Below are 22,092 nucleotides of genomic sequence, written 5' to 3'. Positions count from 1 at the left end.
TAGCATGTTTAATATTATTGAATTGAGGAGTTATTAGCTAGATAATAAGAAATAGTGGCTTTAATGTAGTAGTCAATAATAACACCAAAAGTCTTATTGATTTTTCTTGAACAATCAACTGTAGCATGTACATATTTCTCACTCTAATAAAACTGTTCTACTGTGTACCAAATGGAAGAAGCAGTTCATTTACAGTTTCTTGGTATTATTGATGTAAGCTAAAAATAGGACAGTACTACACCTACAAGTAAATTCATCTTTCGGGCTGAACCTTAATTAAGGGAAGTGTGTATATAGGCAATTCTGCTCACTGATGTTATGCATACATATCTGGTAGAAGAGCACAGACGTTATACATTTGTGATTTATTTTAAATATCCCACTTCTTTAAAAAATCCAAGAATGGGAAAATAACTGACACAGATGTCACTTCTATCACTAAAATCTGCTTGGGAGAATTGAGGGGTTTTACTTTTTTTGCAGTGTAGCAAGAAATAGGGAAATGAATGTATTGAACAAATGCACTTGAAAATATGCAATACTTAAATATTGTCAGATATTCATCATATTTATATGCTTTGTGTGCTTCTCTGCCCAGGGTGATTTAATACTACATTAAAGTAGAACCTGGGAGGACATCATAAACAGCTCTTGTTTAAAGGGCATTGTGAAGGAGAGCCTTTAATCTGATTGATGAAATAAATGGAAAGTAATCTATCCTCTATTCAACAGCTTGTTGATGATATGAAAGAATTCCTACTCAAGCAAGCACAGCTTTAAAGAGAAAGACCTCTTTCATCCTGTCAGCCTCTCATTTTTAGAAAAAGTTAAGTTTTTCATCATGGTTCAGGGGAGTTCTTGTAAAACGTTCATTGAAAATTTAAGAGCAATTACAGTGTCAGACAGCTAGAAAAATTGCTTTTACTGAGTGAGAGTTCTCTGACAGATGCATTGTGGGAGAATTGATTCTTTCTAAGGGATAAGTGAATTGTCATTGTTAGTCTCTTCTCATGACATCTAGCTAGATGTCATCTGCTTTGTAACAGAAGATTTGAATCAGACAACTGTACTCAACACTAGACAGTGTCTAGATTAGTTCAGCAAAGAAATAAGCCTTTACTCTGCATGGCATCAACTGAGCTTTTAAAGATTATGGATGAGCAAGGGTTTCAGAAAAAAAAGTTAGAAAAATCAAAAACAAAGCTTTCTAGCCACTTCAGAAAGCCTGGATGTTTAACCTGTAAGGAAGTCTGTCAAATCCTTGAGGAAATCACATAGAGAAAGATCAATACAATACCTACTGGCTCCATTAGCTTGATGTAAAAAAGGGAAGAGGGAAACCAGCGCTTCCACAAGAGAAGCTACATTATTCCAGGGATTATGCGGGATCAGTTCTCTTTACAGAAAAGAAGACAAGAAAGAGAATGAAGATTCTTGGTGGGCCAGAACTGGAGTGAAAGGGCTTGTCAGGTAATCTAACTGATGATAAGAGAGCAGTTTATTGACTAGGAGGTGTCTCTAATTAGGTGTTCATTAGCATAAGGGTAGGTGCCAGTTCTAATCTTGACTAAGGCTGAATGAGTAAGGATCAGAAAACAGGCTGTCATTCACTCATTGCAATCCCTGAACTAATTTCTACCCAGTATATGTTTGCTGAATCTGGTTTTGATGTTGTCTGATTTGTGCTTTTGGAATACAGGAATACACTCAATACATAGGAATGCCAGGATATTTTCCTTAAATATTGCGGGCAAAATTAATTAAACCTTCAGAGCATTACAATCTCATAAGGACCATATCCTTTTTATATCTTTGTGTGTACAAGTAATATTAAAAAGCCAAGTGATTTTACACACAGGTTAATGTTTAAGTTGGAATTATTTTTAAACTGTTTTGAACATTTATGTCATATCAATATCTGACCTCATTAAATATAAAGAAACTTACTTCTTTAAAAAATCATTACTATGTTATTGTTATGTTACTATGTTACCAGGTTATTACCAAAAAATTCAGTTTTAAAAATTCTTTACTACATGCTCAGAACAGTACACGCTAAACCAATTCACATGTTAATAATATTTTAGGGCCAATGTTAAGGTCATATCAGATATTTACATTTTGAACTTTTTCTTTTATAGACTTCATACACTTAAAAGAATGTACACAGTATGCCAATTAAATATTGGGTATTTCTTTAGTTGCTCAGGAATTAAATACTGATGCTTTGTAGTTTTTAAAATGTTTCATTAATCAGTTAATATAAAAATATTAGTATTTAGAATTAAATAACCTTGTACATTTTGGATGTGTTTTATTTAATATTTCTTTAAGGGTTCAATAAGAATGTCCCTGTCATTTTAAGTAATTTGAAATAAATTCATTCCTACAGTTGACAGAGTAGGCCCAAACTAAACTATATTTCCTTTTTTTTAACATGTTTATAACTTCTTAAGATTTTATGGCCATTAAAACATTCCTTCAAAGCTGTGGAAACACAAACTGTCAGAGCAATATTTTCAAGTAGGCTCCATCTCTAAAAAGCACTGGCTGAGATAGTTTCAGTCCTGTTCCTAGCATTTTTGTCATTAAGTTTCATTAGATCTCTTTATCAATGTTTATGATGCATTTGAATGAATTGATAATAATGAGGAAAGGCAAGTTGGTATACTACAGAAATAGTACAGCTAAAATAGAACATTACAAACTTGGTAAGGATGGGGAGTTGGCTTTATTTTAATGTCTTCATGGCACATATTTTCACCTGAGCTGGTGGTGAAATGTCTTTAAGTAGTTTGCAATCAACAAATCTATTTATTCTGTCTCCCAGTATGTTGAAGTACTAGCCTATGTTCCTACTAAACATCTAAATAGCTGCATTATTCAAGATGCCTAAGTTTCAGTCAACTGCACAGATTCTGTCTCACATCAATAGTTCATTATAAAAAACTTTAAAGTTTTTTTATATTCTCTTTTATAATTGTTAAGTCTAAAGCTCTGATGTGCACAACAAATTGCGAGAAACATTCAAATGATGAGTCTACTTTTAACTAACGTGTAAATCAAATCTTTCACACTTTCATGTAATCTTTAAAGGATGGCAAGAAAATAGTTTAAGTTAGCCTTGTTTAGGGAATTATAACAATATTATCTAAGTAAATCAATTCAATGTTTAAGAATAAAGAGCTTGATCCAGTACTCACTTAAGTCCAATGGAGCATCTTCATTGGATTTTGGATCATGCTCCGAGTTTAAACCCATACTTAGTACTAAACAATAAAATTCTTTTTAGAGTATTAAGTTTCCAACATAGAATGAAATACAGGTTTTAATTAACAGAAAAGATTTTAAAAAGAAAACTAATGTTTCCATAGGAAAAAAACAGTACATTTAATAAGGAATTTTTCAATGTGTTTTCCCCTCCCAATTTTGGGGAGTTTTTTTTCATTGCTTGTTTTGTTTTGTTTTGTTTTGTGTTGTGTTGTTTTGTTTTGTTTTATGATCAGATCCTCATCATAACCTTAAGTTTCATTCTATCATCCTATTTTTTCTTTTGTTGGAAATATATTAATATTCCTGAATATCCAATATATTTTTCTTACTAGCACTGTTGTTCATTTTTTTAAAAATTATCACAAAAAACTTGTTTCTTGCTTTTGTATGCTAGGGCTTTGTGTTAAAACCTTTACTCTCTTGCTATTATGTAATTCATTCTCAATATTACTGCAGAGGCCACAGTAGCTTTGAAGGAAAATACATTTCTTTCACAGAAAAACAAAAGAACTTTTATGAAATAGTAGAAGCTGGAATATACGGCTTCATTCTGGTGGTCAGCTGTGTAAGTTGAACATGATAGAAGTCATCTGTGGTTGTGTTTGTGTAAGGTTGTCTTTAGTGGCAGAGTATATTATCTAGTGTCACTTTATGAAACTTTCAGTGGTGCAGCATTTTTCTTTTCCAGTATGTGTGTAAGAATTACTTTAATCTTTTTTTCTCTATGAGAAAAGATAAATATTATCTGCTGTATATACCTGATGAAACACTTATCTTTTTGATAATTAATGAACCCATTTTAAGTACATGTTATGCTATCCATCTTTTGTGGTACTGAAACGGATGACAGTGTGATTATGTCTTTGAAAGATAAGTAAATGTGTGTGCTCTTAGATCATCAGGCTTTTAAAATACCAAAAAAATATGGCAAAACTAGGGGAATGGCTTGAACTGGACTAATAAGATGATGTTTTCCTGTCTTTCTGTTCATAAATGTACACTGTATTACTCTCCAAATACACATAAGAATTTAACTACCTCTGCAACTGGCTGGATGAATGCATTATTTCCATTCTATTCATATCTTCTTCTATATACGTTGTACCACTGTACAATACATTGACTATCACATTGATTTTTGCGCACATGATATGAAAGTGTTTGTAATCAAATAATATTGTTATGCATAACATGAGGGTACTCAGTGCCATATTTTGTCTAGTTAAGCTTTGAATTACCTTCCAATACCGTTGTCAATATTACTTCAGTTAGAAAGACACATTTAAAATGATAATTGCTGGATTCCTCAAGATACCTTTGTCACTGAAGAAAAGTATATACTTTGCCTGTATTCCATTATTACAAAAATATATTTTTAAAAGTCAATCAGATTTTCTTAAGTGTCTTAAATGGTATAATTTTGGCCACCTGTGTCACAATAAGGAATAATACTTAATTTATCATTGCTTCTGGAACAGCTTACACTATAAATTTTATTTATTAAGGGCAAAATAATACTGTCAGAATCACACATACTTATCTTAAAAGTGACTTGCAAGACACATTTTATCCTTTTAAGGGAAAAAAGGATGTAAATGGGAATAGGTCAGTGGATCATTGGGCAACATGGCCCTGCATTCTCTTTCTTTCATACATGCAACTTCTGTAGACATTACTAAGACTGTTGTTGCAGCCTGGAGGCAGTATATAGCTGCAGAAGGTCAACTGAGTTTATACCACTCTCAGCTCCTTGATTTTGTCTGATCTGTATACTGGGACATAGCTATGGGGGAGGCTCCGCCAAACAAATTCATAACTTATGCTATTTGATATGTTATAAGAAAGGCCAAAACTCATTTTTTTGAAAACTCAAGATTTGAAACGCAATTTGAATAAGTATGATAAAATTTAGAGGTTAATACAAATCTTATCTAAAAGATCTTGTGCTCTTCAGTCTGCAAAACTGTTTGGAAAGTTCATGAGTACAGCTTAAAGATGCTGAGACCTTCAGAAGTAAAAGTATAAAAACATCCCATCTTAGAGGTTTTTGACATGTCTGTATCATCTAGCTCTGCTTTATTGTTAATGACTCCTGCCATTGGATATCTGGGCTGTGCTGGTTATGTAAAGAAACAACTGTGAAGCATATTCTTGATTGATTTACAGGAGTGAAACAGAGATGATAACATAGAACCCAGCTACAGCTCTGTACATTAATGGTATTGTATCACTTATAATTAATGATAGTTATAATTTGTAAACCTATGTTTTAATTTCAGATAGAATAATCTAAAAAAATGAACAGAACCTTTAGTGTTTTACTTTACATAAAGTTGGAAGCAATTCAAAATAACAGTGGCACATAAAATAGCCTACTACTACATGAAAGTGTATTGTGTAAGTATTTCTTTTATGAGAATTAATCTTGGTGTTGTGAGGGTTTTAATAGGAAAAAGAATAAAGGGGAAAAAGGAGTAGCTGTTTAACTGAGTTTCCATAAAATTCTGAGCAACCAAAACCTATGGAAAAATGTATTAAATAAAGTTTTCTGGTAAATGGGAACAGTATGCTGAGGAAAAGAAGCTGCTTTTTAGAAATAGTCTGAATAAGAACTAACTAATTTTGCATAGCCAAGTTATGTGATGAATGCTCTGGACATCCAAGCTTCAGTATTTTCTACAAATTAACATGCATTTCTGCTAGGTAGAACTTTTAACCACAGTACCACAAAATCAGTCAATTTGTTGTTTTCTGACCTCAAATTAACAAGTATGCATTATTCTATAGCAAATATATACATATATTTTTAAAGAGTATTCCATACCTATTTTGAAATACTAAGCTAATTTATATTGTACAATACAATAAAAGCCAGATGCTATTTTAAATGTAGTTTAATTATTTGAATTTTCTGGTAGTCATAACATCCCAGGAAAGAAAAATCCCATTACCAGATCCTGAGTGGCCTAATTTGGTTGCTTAAAAATATACATGTTTTACACATACTCCAGATCTGGCTGTTTTTCTTCTATAGGCTTACTTCACACTGCAATTTCTCAGAAGTTTGACTATGTCAATATTTTTTTAAAAGAAAGACGCTGACTTTCCAGTCTCACTACCAAATTCACTCACTCTTGTCTTGATGGGCTACTATAATTTGCAGCTGTCTTGATTCTTTAATTACAATCTTATACCCTTTCAATTATATTCTACAAGTTGCCACCAGCATCAGATTCGCTTTCTGCTCTAAGCATGTCAAAACTACAGATGATCAGAGATTTTCATACCAAGTCATCCAAACCAAAACTATTCCTGGAAAAAGGATTGTTTGGATATATTGTTCAATTTTAATGATTTTTTTTAATTAAAAAAATTATTAAAATGTCTCATATTTTTAAAACACAGTATTTAATTTGCTAATTCAAAATGGCTTTTTTCTGGAGTTTTCACTTATTTTTGTTAAAAGCTTAAAAAATACATTATATCAAAACAAAAAATGTTTAAGTGGTCCCTATTGGTGTTTTTTCTTCAAATGAACAACACATGGACAACATTCAAGATTTTGACTCTTCATCCTAATGGCAATAATTTTAAAAAAAGAAAGAAATCACACTCTTGCAGTAGAGAAAAGACATTTCTACCCAGTTCTTAGTCCAACCCTCACTGAATAGTTTCACTACCTCCTTCATATTTTTATATGAAACATATAGTCCTTTTCTTCTCCTTCCAAGATCCATATTTCTCTACTCTTCAGTCCTCTCACACACATCCTGCCAATTGCACATCATCCTTTTTTTTCCTCTTTGTACCTGGGGTATTTTATCATCTGTCCCATCCCCATTCTTGTTTCTTCTTACAACCCACCAAGAAATCCATAAAGGCCCTCATGTAGGGATGTAGGAAGAGGGACCTCCCAAGTCACCAATTTCAGGCCCAGCTGATCTCAGGCATATAATAGACATCTTGTCCAAAGAACATCTACTCTGGCCCCTCTTGTACTTCACAACCCCTAAGCGGCATACAACAAGTACACAAAGAACCCTATAACGTGCCATCAGAATAGGACAAGAGAAAGAAAAGGGTGATACCAATACATCCTTTATTAATCCTTCATTTTCATAAAATGCTAATTTGTATTCCATTTAAAAAGACAGGTAAGAATTTCCCAAACCTGTTCCATCCTACGATTATACATCTTGGTCACCCAGTATATTATGTATTTGAATTTTGTATTGTTTCCTATTGTTATTTATTCATTTTCCAATGTTTCTTGTCTTAGACTGTAAATATGTCCTGGCGTGGAGGTACAATTCCCTCATACACATAGACTACTTGTACTCAGCCTATAAAAATATATAATGTAAAGATAAAAACATTTTCATATATACTTTCTGAACCTAGCTCAATGAAAATGCAATTAACTTTAACATGTGTTTGCATAGAGGGATTTTCTTAGATGAAGTATCATTTTGAAATTAAGACACTGGCCTAGAATTTAGAAGTTCAAGGTTCAAGCCTTGACTGTGCCACAATATTGCTGCATGATTTAGCACAAGGCATTAATTTGCATATAACTCATCATCCATAAAAAGAGGGATAAAAATCCATAATACTTAATATTTAGATTTTGCTCTTTCTTTGCATTACAGGCTCCCTTACAATGCATATTTAGAGCACTGAGAACCTGTAGGGACTACCACAATTTACAATATAAGTATTATGGTAATATTTTAATTGCATGGATGTAAATATGAGAATTAAACACGAAGAAGGCTTTCACACACATACTATCACACACTTTCAGCCTGTTCTGTAGTACTGTTCAGTGCACAGCTTTGTTAACAGATTATAAATCCTTTGCTGACAAAGCATAAAGTACTCATACTTTACCATTCAGTGTGCAATAAAAAGCATTAGGGACACAGGTAGTTACGTGCTCATTTCAAAAGGAGAAGAATAGATTCCATAATTCATATGTACACAGGGTGAAAGCAAGAACCCATAATACAGGGGTCTTATCAGCACTGGAGGTAATACACTAACTAAACCAGCCACACAAATTACGTTAACAACACAAATGTCTAAAAGGTAGTAACCCAGTGGGAGGCCAGAGAACAGCTTCAGTAATACAGGAGTTCTGTTTGGCCTTAAGGCAGATTGCCTCAGCACTGTAGTTACTATCCTCAGATAAGGAAAGCGGAATAATTCAATAGCTCACATATCACCTGTTGCAGTGCTGGACAACAAGCACTCTTTTTACCAGCCAAAATATATAACTAGCTTTTTTTTCAATTCAGATCCTTATATATATTGGATTTGACTTTTACTGAGATATAGTGAAACAGTCAGCTTCATTGAACATGGATTACTGAAAAATCTCAAAAGTTAACTGAAAATATCTAAGATATTGTTATACTGTGGCAGGGACTGGCAGGGACTTGAAGGAATTTGTATAATTTGACTTTTAAAATTGCCTTTGAGTATTTTGTGTGCAGCCTAAGTTTTTGAGAACTTAAAACAGGAAAGACAACAAAAGAAAGTTATTGCTTCCAAAAACAACAAAAAAGAGGAAAAAACCCAAATCACAGCCACAGTTAAATCACAACTTAATGCATTCTAACTTATGTGAAAACTTAGCATACCTATTATCATTTGATAACTAGAGGTGTTATGATGGGAACAGATCTTTTTTAATATCAGAAAGTATCTCTTCCCCTTGTTCTAGTTAAAATGGTAAATTAATTTGAAAAGCTTATACAGAAATAAGCTATTTTCATTTTGGTTCACTTTTCAAGAGCAAAAAGATTGTTGCCATTCTTGTACCCTAAGGATATGAGGTGACACATCTGACAAGCCAAAATAGTTTGGAAGTCCATTAATATAGCTAAAATCATTTGGTAAGTGATCATTTTTTAATATACATGAGGGAGTTACACCCACAAACTTGGGGAATATTTGAATATATTCACTTTGAATATGTTTCGTTACTGTCCCCCTCCACTATATACAATTAAGTCATCTCTATTTTAAAGGATTCCTCCTCCATCCTATTTCCACCTGTCTGACATATTTTAGTGTATGAATAAATTAAAAATTATACTGAGTTAAAAGTGCTTCCTGTTTGTTACAAACAGTAATTATTTTGTGTCCACCCCCAGCCCATGGAATATGGAAACTAAGCTAAAGAGGTACTGATACAGCAGGGGGGAAAAAAAACAGAAAAGAAGAGGCAGGATTTAAAAATAGCCATGAGGTCAGCAGAATTACATGACCTCACACAAACTTTCTTATGCCTTTGCTACGTGTATGAGATAACAGTTCAAGCATTCTGTTTCTCTATTTACTTTTTATGGCATCAGAGATAAAGATCCACCACTCTTCTATCTTTCCTGTTATCAATAACCATTGTACTGAAATATTTAATTGCTGAAAGACCCATTTATAAGCCAGCCCTATCCAAAAAATATCAGGAATGGTGCTGGAAATAGGAATATTGTGAAGGAAAAGGAGATAGGAAACATATCTTGCTCTGTTCTTCTCTCTTGTGTCAATAGTAAAACCAGAACTGTCCCTCTTGAAATTCTTGTCTAGCTCCTTCATAAAACTATTTATACTAACTTCTCTAGTTGTTGACCTTGGAAGTTTATTACATGCATTAACTAGATCCTGTGTAAAGAATTTACACCCGATGACTTTAGTTGTAGCCTCCTCTGTATCTTGTGTTTACTACCTCCTTGTTTCCTTTGTCCTACCCAAAGAACTTTTATGCCCCTTGTTAGCATTCCCCATCCATGTATATTCTACTACATACTAATAAATGCCATAAGGCCAAGCATTCAAACGGTCCTCTACCATGCACCATTTTGTGTATGTATTATGATGCAGTCTTTGCTTACAGGATAATTCCACATTTTACACAGAATAACAGAGGCTCATAATTTCATCAGCAGTATTCACTGAATGTACAATAATTCAATAATGTTTTAGCCTCATTATTCTCTTGACTTGGCCTCTTGTAGGCTGAGGTCAAGTGTAGGTTAAGTGTGACCAAGTGTAACCTCTTGCAAGCTAAGATTACTTGGACTCCCTCTCACCCCCACAATTGTACCCCCGCATGACATTACTTCTTTCTCTTTAGAACCCACCACTTTGTAACTGTAACACAGTACTGGCAGGGCGGACAAGCAGGGTGGACTTACTCCAGGGATCCTGGCAGGGATGTGTCATTTCTGGAGCTATCAGAAAAAGGATCTGGGTGTGACCAGTGGGGAGAGAATAGGCTCCTGGCCACACTGGCTGATGTGTGCTTGTAGGCTCCCTTGAGTTTCAGCAGAAAAGAAAAGGGAGCTGAGATGCAGACTTCCCCCAGAGAGGGAAACATACAGCTCTTTTGTGCACTCCATGCAGAGACACAGAGCAGAGCAACTAAGCCAGGATGTGTGAGCAGGAGTGGGAAAGCCCAGAGAGGACCCAGACAAGGTTGGGGTGACTGGCAGACCTTCAACTCTGAGCAAAAAGAGTGGGGAGATTCCTAGTGGAAAACTACAGACCCCAGGACCAGAGAGTTTGAGACTGAGAGGAGGAAGAGGGAGTTTGAGCTGGCTCCCTAATTCTGTGAACTGGTGAACCATTGATGCCTACAGAGATTTAATGAGTGGATCACCAGCAGCTTGGAATAATTGGTGAATTGACTTCAAACCTATGCTTCATCTGATGAGCTAGCTATTGGCCTGATGGAAGATCAGTGAATTACCTGATGATTAGATTGGAAGAGAGAGAGACAGGTGATTAGTTGATTTACTATAATGCAGAAACATTGATGATTTCATTGACAATTTCTCCAGAAAAAAGGAAGTGATGAAAATGGGCTAGCAGTAAGAAATTGATGAGTTAATGTTGGGTGAATCCTGGGGAGGTATGGAATTGATTGATATAGAGAAGAATTGATGACTGAACTCTTACCTGTGTTGCAGAGACAGTAAGCTGGGAGGTGCTTCCTTGGGAAAAAACTGCTGAAGCAATCATCACATCCTCTGGAGAACCAGCAAATAAAGGCAACCGCTATTGGACTTGGGGGTCCTGAATATTATTTGCTGGAGGAACTCTAGTGCTTCTTTCCACTGCCTGCAAATATGGACAAGAAACCAAGTGGTACATAACCTGCAGGTTTTGCAGGGAACAGATGGCAAGTGACAGATGATGGTTATGCCCTGAGTGGGAAAGGGCTCAGGAGGCAAGAGCACAGGGACAGGCATTAGACTTTGAGTGGAAAGGGGCAGGGTGTAGGGAAGGTAGTGCCCTGCAAAGAAAGACCACCCTCAGCAACTTAAAAGATTAAGTTGAAGTAGAGTTAACAGGATGAGAAGCAATACAGACAAATGCAAGATGCTACACCTTGGAAAGAGTAATAAAAAACACAAATACAAAATGGATGACACCAAGCTGGATGACAGCACTATGGAAAAGGATTTGGGAGTCTTAGTAGATCAAAGCCTCGATATGAGTCTGTAGTGTGACACAGCTGCACAAAAGGTGGATGTATCAACAGAAGCATTAGGTGCAAGACCTAGGAAGTGATAGTGCCTCTCTACTCAGCACTGGTTAGGCCTCATGTGGAGTAGTGTGTGGAGTTCTGGGCTTCACATTTTAAAAAGGACATGGAGAAGTTAGAGAGGGTCCAGAGGCAGGTAACAAAGATAATAAAAAGCAAATCATTTGAGGAGAAGCTGAAGGAGCTAGGCAAGTTCAGTTAGAGAAAAGGTGCTTAAGAGGGGACATGACAGAAGTCTTCAATGCTTAAAGGGCTGCCATAAAGAATAGGGAAAGCACCTTTTCTCTCTTACTGCATAGATGAGGATGTGGACCAATGGCTGGAAGTTGTAGCAAAGTAAGTTTAAATTTAATTTTTTTTTTTTTTTAAATTTAAATTAGAACAGTGAGGCAGTGGAGTAGACTAGCTGGAAAAGTTGTGAACTCTTCATCACTGAAGGAGTGCAAGAAGAGGTTGGAAAACCACTGGTTGGGGATGATCTAGGCATAATTATGTCTATGTTCTACCATGGGTATTCCCCATGCTTCTGGGCTTTGCAGGTTGCCTCTCTCCTCCCACACCCCTTTTGTTTCTAATATATGTGTCAGGATGTTTTTAAGCTTCCCAAGGCACTGGGTGTTGGCTATAGACAGATCTTGGGACTTTGACTGGGGTGTGCCAATGGTTTTTCTGGGACCAAAGCCCCAAATTCTGGCTATAGGGTTTTGTCCCTCTATTGAGGGTCAGACCAATCATCATACTTGGGGTCAGGAAGGAATTTTACCCCATGGTCAGATTGGTATGGACTGTGGGGTTTTTGCCTTCTTTTGTAGTGGAGGGGCATACCCCTCTACCTGGGACCTCTTGTGTGTATATTGATAACATTTTATAGAAGCAAGACAGCGAATGTTGTTGTTTCCCTACTTTATCTATGGCAGGTTAGGGTGTTAAGTCTGTGTGTGTCAGGGTTGATGACAGTCTTATGTAGAGTTTAGATTATCGCTTATGGAATGCTTTGGATATGGATTATCCTGCTTCAGTCAGGACGTTGGACTTGATGACCTGTAGAGGTCCCTTTCAACCCTGCTTCTGTATGACTGTATACTAAAAATAATGACATTCATTCTAGAGTGCCTAAGGAACTAGCTGAAACCTTTGAACTATTACTAATTATATTGTATATTTGAGGGGCGAAAAGAGATCCCAGAGTACTAGAGAAGAGGGCAGGCAGATGGTGATGAAGACAAGCCAGAACATTATAGACCATTCAGTTTAATTTTAACTAGGGGTGCACCAATAGAGATTTTTGGGGACAATACTGATAGTCAATATTTAAGGAGGTATATCAACTGATACTGATTCAATATCCAATACAGCTGCTATCAGGTGGTAAGTTTAGTGTGGTGGAAGGGAAGGGGGGAGGGAAGGGGTGTGGGGGGCGCAGATCAATGCTCCCTGCAGCGAGGGAGGGAGCAGGGGAAAGTGCTGCCCAGCTGGGACAGAGTGGGGCACAGGACAGAGGCATGGCTCATGGGATGGGGGCAGCTTCTGCCACTATTTGCACCATGGGAAGGCTGAGAGTGAGGCATGTGCCCACAGATTTGCATGGCACAGGGCAGGATGCAGCTACAGGGTAGAGCTGAAGCAAGCACTGCATGGGGCTTTTCTTAAAGTAAGTTCGTCGGGGGATGGGGATCCACAGGAGCAAGAAAAAACTCAACCAGGTGTAGGACCTGCCCAGGTAAGAGCTCAGGTATATACCAAGGGACCAGTTGTCTCTCAGGTAGGGGGGGTACCCAGGGCTCCCACAGAGGAGATTAAGGTGTCTCTTCACTAATGCAAGAACAAGCAGGAGGAGCTTGCTCTCCTACTTGCAAATAGTAAAATCGACCTGGTTGGCCTAGTGGAGACATGGTGGGATGAAACTTTTGACTGGGCATTAGACATAGAGGGCTATAGGTTGTTTAGAAGAGATAGGAAGGGGAAAAAAGGTTGGGGGATTGTGCTTTATGTTACAGAACAGTATACCAGTTCTACCTTCCAAATGGGACCAGAGGAAGGCTTAACTGAGACCCTGTGGGTCAAACTTCAAGAAGGGCAGGGGGAAAGGGATCTGGTGGTAGGGGTTTACTTCAGGCCACCACATCAGGAGGAAGAGCTGGATCTGGAATTCTCCAGGAAGCTGGGGGAGGCCGTGCTTGCAAAGGATGTTGTGGTCATGGGGGATATGAATTCCCCTGACATCAACTGGGATGTCACCGGCCAGGTCTAGCCACCACCGGCCAGGTCTAGCACTCACCACCACCACCACCAGCCAGGTCTAGCCACTCACCAACGTTCCTGATGTGCATACAGGACCTACACCTCATGCAGGAGGTACTCATCCCCACTAGGGAAAACGCCATACTGGATCTGGTGTTAGCCTCTGGAGACGACCTGGTGGGGGAGGTGCTAGTACAAGGGAGGCTAGGGGACAGTGATCATGAAATGATCCAGTTTGCTATTCAGAGGAAGGTGGGGAGGGTAACTAGCACAGTGCAAATGCCTGACTTTAGAAAAGCCAACTTTGATGTGCTCAGGGCAGTAGTCAGGGAGGCACTCGGAGCCTGGGGTGTAGCTAGTATGGGGGTCCAGGAAAGGTGGTTCTTCCTCAAGGAGGCTATCCTTGGGGCACAGCAGGATGCAATTCCACTGCGCAGGAAGGTGGGAAAAGCGTCCAAGAAAACTTCATGGCTGAGTGCGGATATCCAGGCTGGTCTGAGGGCAAAGAAAAAAGTGTGCTGGTGGTGGAAGCAGGGGGTAGGGACAAAGGAGGAGTACACCTCCCTGACCCGAGCTTGTAGGGATTTGGTAAGGGAGGCTAAAGCAGCACTGGAGTTTAGATTAGCTTCTGGGATTAAGGATAACAAAAAGTCCTTCTTCAAGTATATAGGTAGCAAAAAGAAGTCTCAGGGTAACATTGGACCCCTATGGGGCAGGGCAGGGCAGTTGGTGACGGATGTGCGAGAGAAGGCAGAACTCTTCAACAAGTTCTTTGCCTCCATGTTCCTGTCCGCAGACAATGGGGTACTCTCGGGTGATAGCGTAGAGAGGCCCAGGAAGGATGCGAATCCCCTGACTGTTAGATCAGACCTAGTTAAGGATTACCTGGAGGGCTTAGATGTATCCAAGTTGGCAGGCCTGGATGACCTTCATCCATGGGAACTGGCTGATGTCATTGGCTGAGGGATTTGGCTGATGTCATTGCAGAGCCATTGGCACTGCTATTTGAGGACTCCTGGTGCTCGGGCCAAGTCACTGAGGACTGGAAAAGGGCTAATGTGGTCCCTATTTTCAAGAACGGAGGAAGGAAGAGCCTGGCAACTACAGGCCAGTCAGCCTCACTTCTATCCTGGGGAAGGTCTTTGAAAAAATTATCAAGGGCCACATTTGTGAGAGCCCTGGAGGGGAAGTGATGTTGAGGAGTAACCAACATGGGTTTGTGCCAGGCTGATCCTGCCTGACTAACCTGGTCTCTTTCTATGACCAGGTAACAAAGAGCTTAGATGTGAAGGAGAATGTCGATGTCATCTTCTTGGACTTCCAGAAGGCCTTCAACACAGTGTTCCACCCAATTCTGGTGGGCAAGCTGAGGGACTGCAGTATTGATGAATGCACAGTCACATGGGTGGCAAACTGGCTCCAGGGGTGCACCCAGAGGGTGGTGGTGGATGGGTCGATGTTGACCTGGGAGGGCGTGGGCAGCGGAGTCCCCCAGGGCTCGGTCCTTGGGCCAGTGCTGTTCAACATCTTCATTAGCAACCTGGATGAGGGTGTGCTGTTCAAGTTAGCTGATGACACCAAGCTGTGGGGTAAAGTGAATACACCGGCAGGCAGGGACCGCATCCAGGCAGACCTGAATAGGTTAGAGCAGTGCGCGGATCTGAACAGGATGCGGTTCAGCAAGGACAAGTGCAGAGTGCTGCACCTGGGGGGAGGGAACCAGCATTATGGTTACAGGTTAGGGGCTGACCGTCTCAGCAGCACAGAGGCAGAGAGGGATCTTGGAGTCATGATTGAGTCCAGGATGAATATGAGTCACCAATGCGACAAAGGAATAGGCAGAGCCAACCGCACCCTGCCATGCATCAACAGGGGCACCACTAGCAGGTCCAGAGGGGTCTTGCTCCCCCTCTATGCAGGTTCAAATATTTCTTCTCTGACAGAATAATTGACCTAGTGGATATAAGGAAGGCAACGCAGATGATACATCTTGACTGTAGTAAGACTTGACACTGTCCTATATGATATTCTTATAAGCAAGCTAAGGAACAATGATCTAGATGAAATCACTATCAAGTGGGTATAGAACAGATTGAAAAACCTTATTTGGAAAGCAATTATCAATAGAATTCAGAGAACTTTTAAGCATAGCTATGCAGTACTCTACCTTTGGTCTAATTCTATTCAAAATTTGTACTGAATGATGAAATAAAAAGTATAGCTATACAGTTTGAAGAGGACACCAAGCTGGGAGTGGCTGCAAGCACTTTGGAAGACGTAATTAGAATTCAAAATGATCTTGATAAATTGTAGAAATAATCTAAAACCCATAAAATGAAATAAAATCAACACAAGTAGAAAGTACTGGAACAAAGGAAGGAGAAATCAAATGCCTAAATATGAAAGGTAAAATCATTGTTTTCTGCAGTATTGACACAGTGACAATCTGGGGGTTATAACTTGGGACCTACCAAACTCACAGCATAAGTATACTGCACAGTGGCTCCTTTAATTTTGTTATTTTCACTGTGCACTCCACCTCACCACCGCTGATTGGTGGGGGGGGCCTCAGTGGCCCTGCTGCTTGATACTGATCAGACAGGAGGCAAAAACTACAGTTTTAACTATGCCATGGTTTTTGCCTCCTGGCCAATCAGCAGCAAGCAAGGGGAGGAGGGTGGCACTGGGGCCCCTCCACCAATTGGGATGGAGAAGGGGCCATGGCAAAATAGCAAGATTAAAGGAGCCACTGCACAGCGCATAGTGATCAATTTTCTCCATGTTCAATACAGCTTGGGTCAGAAAAAGTCAGATTAATTTATAGTAAGGAAAGAATTGTTCAGACATTAGGAAACTGTGTGGTCCAGTCCAATTTTGTCCACTAGATGTCAAAGATTCAGCAACCACTTGCCAAAAGAATATGCCTCTTATATTGTGATGATGATCCTCTTCCACCTGGGGAAGTGCATAGCTCTCAGTCTCACAATGGATAGAGGTAAGGATTTCTGTACCAAATACCTCTAGCTGAACCTTTTGTCATGGCACTCCCTTGGTTGCTATGGAGCCCTGAGATCCTTACTTGGTTGGTAGGGAGCATCTGTCCTCCATGCTTTTTATACAGTTTAGCCAATGACTATTTAACACAAAATGTCCAAAGTGTGGTAGTTAGGGCACTTTTATGGGAAGTATGAGGCTTGGGTTCAGAATCCATTAGGCTGAGAAAGGTTTAAAACCCAGATCTCCCTCTTTTGGACAATTGTCCTAATCATTGGACTTTTTGAGCAACTTGACTGAGCCCTTGTTCACTTTCTCTTGTCTGCATGCATAATCACAGCTTCAAGTGTTTTTTTCAGTATGCTTTTTCTATGTCTAAGGAATCGGGGACTATGTGGCATATATGCATCTCCTACTTAGAATTTGATTGCAGTAGAACTTAAGTGGAATTAAGGATCTACATGGTCAGCTTGGCTTGTTTTGAGCATCTGTAGTAGCCTGTATCTATAAATCTGCTGATCTTTTCAGGCCAAAATGCACAAGGAATCTAGAAATCTTAATTCTTTTGTCATACTGAATTGGTAATATAGAATTTTGCCTACTGACTCAATGCCTAAAAGCCATTAAAAGCTCATTTAGATGTCATAGAAGTGAATGGATTTGGGGCTTTTATCTATATCTCTTTGGCATAGGTTACTTAGGGAGGTGAAGTTTCTTTCATTGCAGTTTCTTAAAAACGTAGTAGATGTCTCTCAGGGATAGTCTCCATAAAGGGCATTTATACACATGCTCCAGGAGTGTGTGTGTTGGGAGGGAGCCGCTCTAATTAAAATTAAAGCATCACCTGCACTGATACATAGCAGCGGAGGCGCTTTAGCTAAGGCTTGTCAAACAAGCTTTAGTTAGAGCGTCCCCCCCGACATTTTTCAGCATGGGGATTCTGATACATGTAATGCTGGAGTCTGCTGAAGTGTGGTAATTACTACACTCCAGCAGACTTGATTAATCTGTTTAATCAAGATTAATCAAGTCTGCTCCAATGCACTGTAATTACAGCACGTTGGAGCAGCTTCACTGCATTTGTATATGATCCCAAAGTTGGTTTCCGTTATTGCCAGGGAAAGATGGATGTCTTGAGTACTTTTTCATCCCTGCATTGAGCGTGGAGACACAGAAGAAGGTCAAAATCATCCTCTAATTTTGGATACCAATTCTGAAGTGATCAGTATTCTGTAAGACTTTATATATTGAAACATAGCCCTCACTGTGTTCAGCTGTAGTGATGAGTGATTAGAAGTTCTGCAAATCTGATCATAGCAATCTTTACTCAGTCATCGAGATATACCCAGGTACCACTTGTACAAAGTTCTTTTTAAATGACTTCCCAAATCATATAGGAACTCTGTGGCAGTAGCAGGGACAACATCCAGTTCTCTAGGGCAGCATTTAACTGCCTTAAGCATGACACCATCATTCTCATAGTTTATCCTTTGCCTCATTCATCACACGCCTTCCAACTTCTGCAACAAAAGGAGGAGGTGGCCCTACAGATAACAGTCTCTTTTATTACATAACCCCAAGTCATTCCCTGGGCACGGTCCATTCTGTTCACTGAATGAGGCAGGAATCCTGTGGGGAAAATAATTCACAGGTCCCAGGTTCACTCCTCATTATTGACATGAATTAAAATGGACCAAATTAGGCTTTTGTGTTTGCATGTCCCTGAAGATTGAGAAACTACCATTCTTTTGGGACTGTCTGCATGGAATTCAGTAAGTGTTTTGATGTTGCCTCTCATGACAATAGGATTGGCCAATTTTTGTCTAAAGGCAGACAAAAAAGTCCAGAGTTCTGATAGTTGTGGGTGTTCTGTTTTGTTTATACCTTGAAAAAAATTTAATAAATGCTTAAAATTTACAAAATATTAGAGAATCCTGGGTAAAAAGTGGTAGAAAGCATGAAATAATGGGTTTACAATTTTTTCATACCCTTTTTTTATATTCCTTTTTTTTAAAAGTTATTAAAACAAACAAAAAGAGAAATTATTAACCTCATACCCCCTTTAATGGTTCCGGCCTTAGAGGCAGGAAGGGAGAAGATGCAATGATAGAAACAACTAAAAAAAGGTTGAAGTTCACATAAAAATAAAACACACAGAGACACCTTTAGGAAGAGACTAAATATGTAAAATTCCAATCCCAAAGGAGAATGTTTGGGAAAAGTATGAGAAAATAAAGAGTTATGGAAACTGTTTATTATTATAAAGCACAGCAGGTGTTGTCAGATACCTACCAAAAAGCTGTCACAGAATTTAATTTATGCTTTTAACTGCTTATAAACATTGCCCACATAATGTAATAATATTTTCCTCCGTTTTAAACCAGACAACATAATTTAAGTAAGCATATTTATCATCGGTTTTTTAAAACACCCACTTTTTCTTTGCAATGTTTAATGAACTACTAAAAAGTATCTCACTGTCACTAATCTATTTAATTTGGAAAGGCCAATGTGAATTAATGCTTTTCCCCTGAACTCTGTTTCTTAGTAGATTTTATTATTTTATTGTACGTTCTCTCTCAGTCCCAGATATATAAAATTAACAAAACTACATTTGATGGGTACTGAATTTTGCTGTTCTAAACAGTTTTCATTCAAATCTACTTTTAGCTTTTCAAAGATGGGTGCTTTTTTTTTACCAGTTGGAGCAGCTCTTTTCTCATGCCATTTTTATAAACATTGTTGATTAGCATATTTCTTTTGGCGATCAATAAAAACATTAAGTTTCAGACATGCTCTCCTCTTAACATTTCTGTTAATTGGGTATTCAAAACCAGTTAAAATTATTAGGTATAAGCTGTCTTCTGTGAATTCACCCTGGCTATCTTTAACAAAGTCACAGCATAAAAGGTACAATTTTATTCCAATGACAGTTCACGTCTGCAGGACTTGGTGATACCAGTTTCTGTTGGCACCCAGCCTAAATAGAATTCCAGAGGTTCCACAAGGAAGAGATGAGTTAACACAGAGAAAAGCATTATACACAGCAAGTAGACAGAGCTGTATAGTCCAGAAGCTGTCAACTGGGGGTATGCATACCCCTGGGTGTACACAGGGGCAGGCAATGGACAAAGCACCAGCAGGTCGTGCCGCTGCCTCACAGGAGCAGGGCTGGGGCAGGATGAGAGCAGGGCCACACAAATGCTGTGCCTCCTGCTCCACATCTGGCCACTCGCCACACCTCCCTATCCCCACTCATTGTCCAGTTGCTCACCCCCACTCCCTTGGCATCCGGCCGCTTGCCACATTCCCCCCACCCAGGGTTACACTTACTAAAAAGGGGACCATCAGAGGTACTTATTTAAAAACGTTGAAAACCTCTGGGATAGACTGACAGAATAATTTTCCTTTGAGAAAAAAGCAATGGAAATCCTTTTTCAAAAGAAAAAAATAAAGGGAGAAAAATATATAGTTCATGCTATGTTGAAATACTACAAAAATAGTACAAATTGATATTTTTGGAATTAAACATTCTCACTATTTATTTTGAAGCACTTTTTAATGTTTGGCATTTTAGCATTTTATTTATTTATTAGATATATGAGACAAGTATAGCAAAAGCTGTGTTTACCGGCACCTTACAAGCTGGAATGCTCTGTTAACCAGCATGCCGGTTTGTAAGGGCTTCTAAGGGAAAAGTGAAACTGGAAGTGCCTACTGTAGTACTTCTGGTTTCATGGAGCATCCACGGCCTGAGGGAAAGCAGCCTGCACTGCCAAGCCCCCATGGCCTGGGGGCATAGCAGGCTGTGTAGGTCCCTCTTCCCTGTCCCTTGGGGTGCACAGGGCCCAAGGGAGGGGTGGTGATGTGGCGGGAGGGGCGGCAACATGGCAAAAGGGGTGGCAACACCCCAGACATGGTGGGACAGGCAGCTGCCCAAACAGGCAAAGATGCTTGTTCAGGCCGCTCAGTTATCCGGCATATTTTGTTATCTGGCACCCTCCATTCCTTGTGGGTGCCAGATAACAAAGCTTTTACTGTATATAGATATATGCTATATATATGACAATCTTTCTATTCACAAAACAAAATCTTGATCCTCCCCACTTCCTTGCATGTCTACCCAGAGTGTAGAATCTAGTTACGTGTCTGTCTGCCCAGGGCACATTTTTAAGATATGCATGTTGCAGAGTCAGTGATCTGTGCACAGTGCCCCATCTCATATGGTAATTTGTTCTTAAATGGTTTATTACAGGGCTGTAAAATTTCCTCCAGGCCCAGGGATGGAACTGATCACAGGGCTCCTTGTAGCCTTGATCCAGCCTAGGGCATATGGCAAAGTCTGTGGTGGGGACTGGTAGCAGATCCCACCTGCAGCACAGGACAGAGATGGCAGATCCAGCCCAGAGCATAGGGCAGTGAATCTAGAGATGATAGGGCTGAGTGGGGCTCTGTTAGCACAGCCTTCAGTTGCCCTTTTCCCACCAAGGGCCATGTCCATCAGGGCCTAAAGGTTTCAAATTCTACAGAAGGCCTAGTCCCCTATCCATGGCTTTCATGTTCCCTAGCCTGCCAGTATCCTAATGGGATTGATAGAGAGGCACAGAGAGTCAGATCTTGCCTGTGGGCTGTACATTTGGCACTCTTGTTTTATTAGAATAAATTAGTAAAAACTGGGGAAAAAAAGAAAATAATAAAAGGACAGAGTGAAATAGTATGTTTTCAGTTAACTTCTTCCCTTTCTTCCAGGCCTGTATTTAAATCATTGAGAGCCTCATGTATCCTGCCAACTGAAGTTTTTATTATAAGGTATATAATAAAAAGTCAGACCTGACTCGGAACAATATATTAGTATGCTTAGCAGTAAGCAAAGAGCAGTTGCTCTAGGATAAGCAGCTCAAGTATGGGTCTTCCTTGAGGAGATTTTTCTCTGTGCTAATGACTTAAGGTAGCCGATTGGTGCTAAAGGCTAGGGACAGACATTACACATATACCAGTTTAAGTTATCAGAAACTGGTTTAAACATGTAACAG

Source organism: Crocodylus siamensis, chromosome 3 (genome assembly GCF_052110815.1).
Source record: "Crocodylus siamensis isolate JL-2025a chromosome 3, ASM5211081v1, whole genome shotgun sequence".
Taxonomy (NCBI): domain Eukaryota; kingdom Metazoa; phylum Chordata; order Crocodylia; family Crocodylidae; genus Crocodylus; species Crocodylus siamensis.
The sequence above is the reverse complement of the archived record's forward strand: the minus strand, read 5'-3'. Positions refer to the sequence as shown.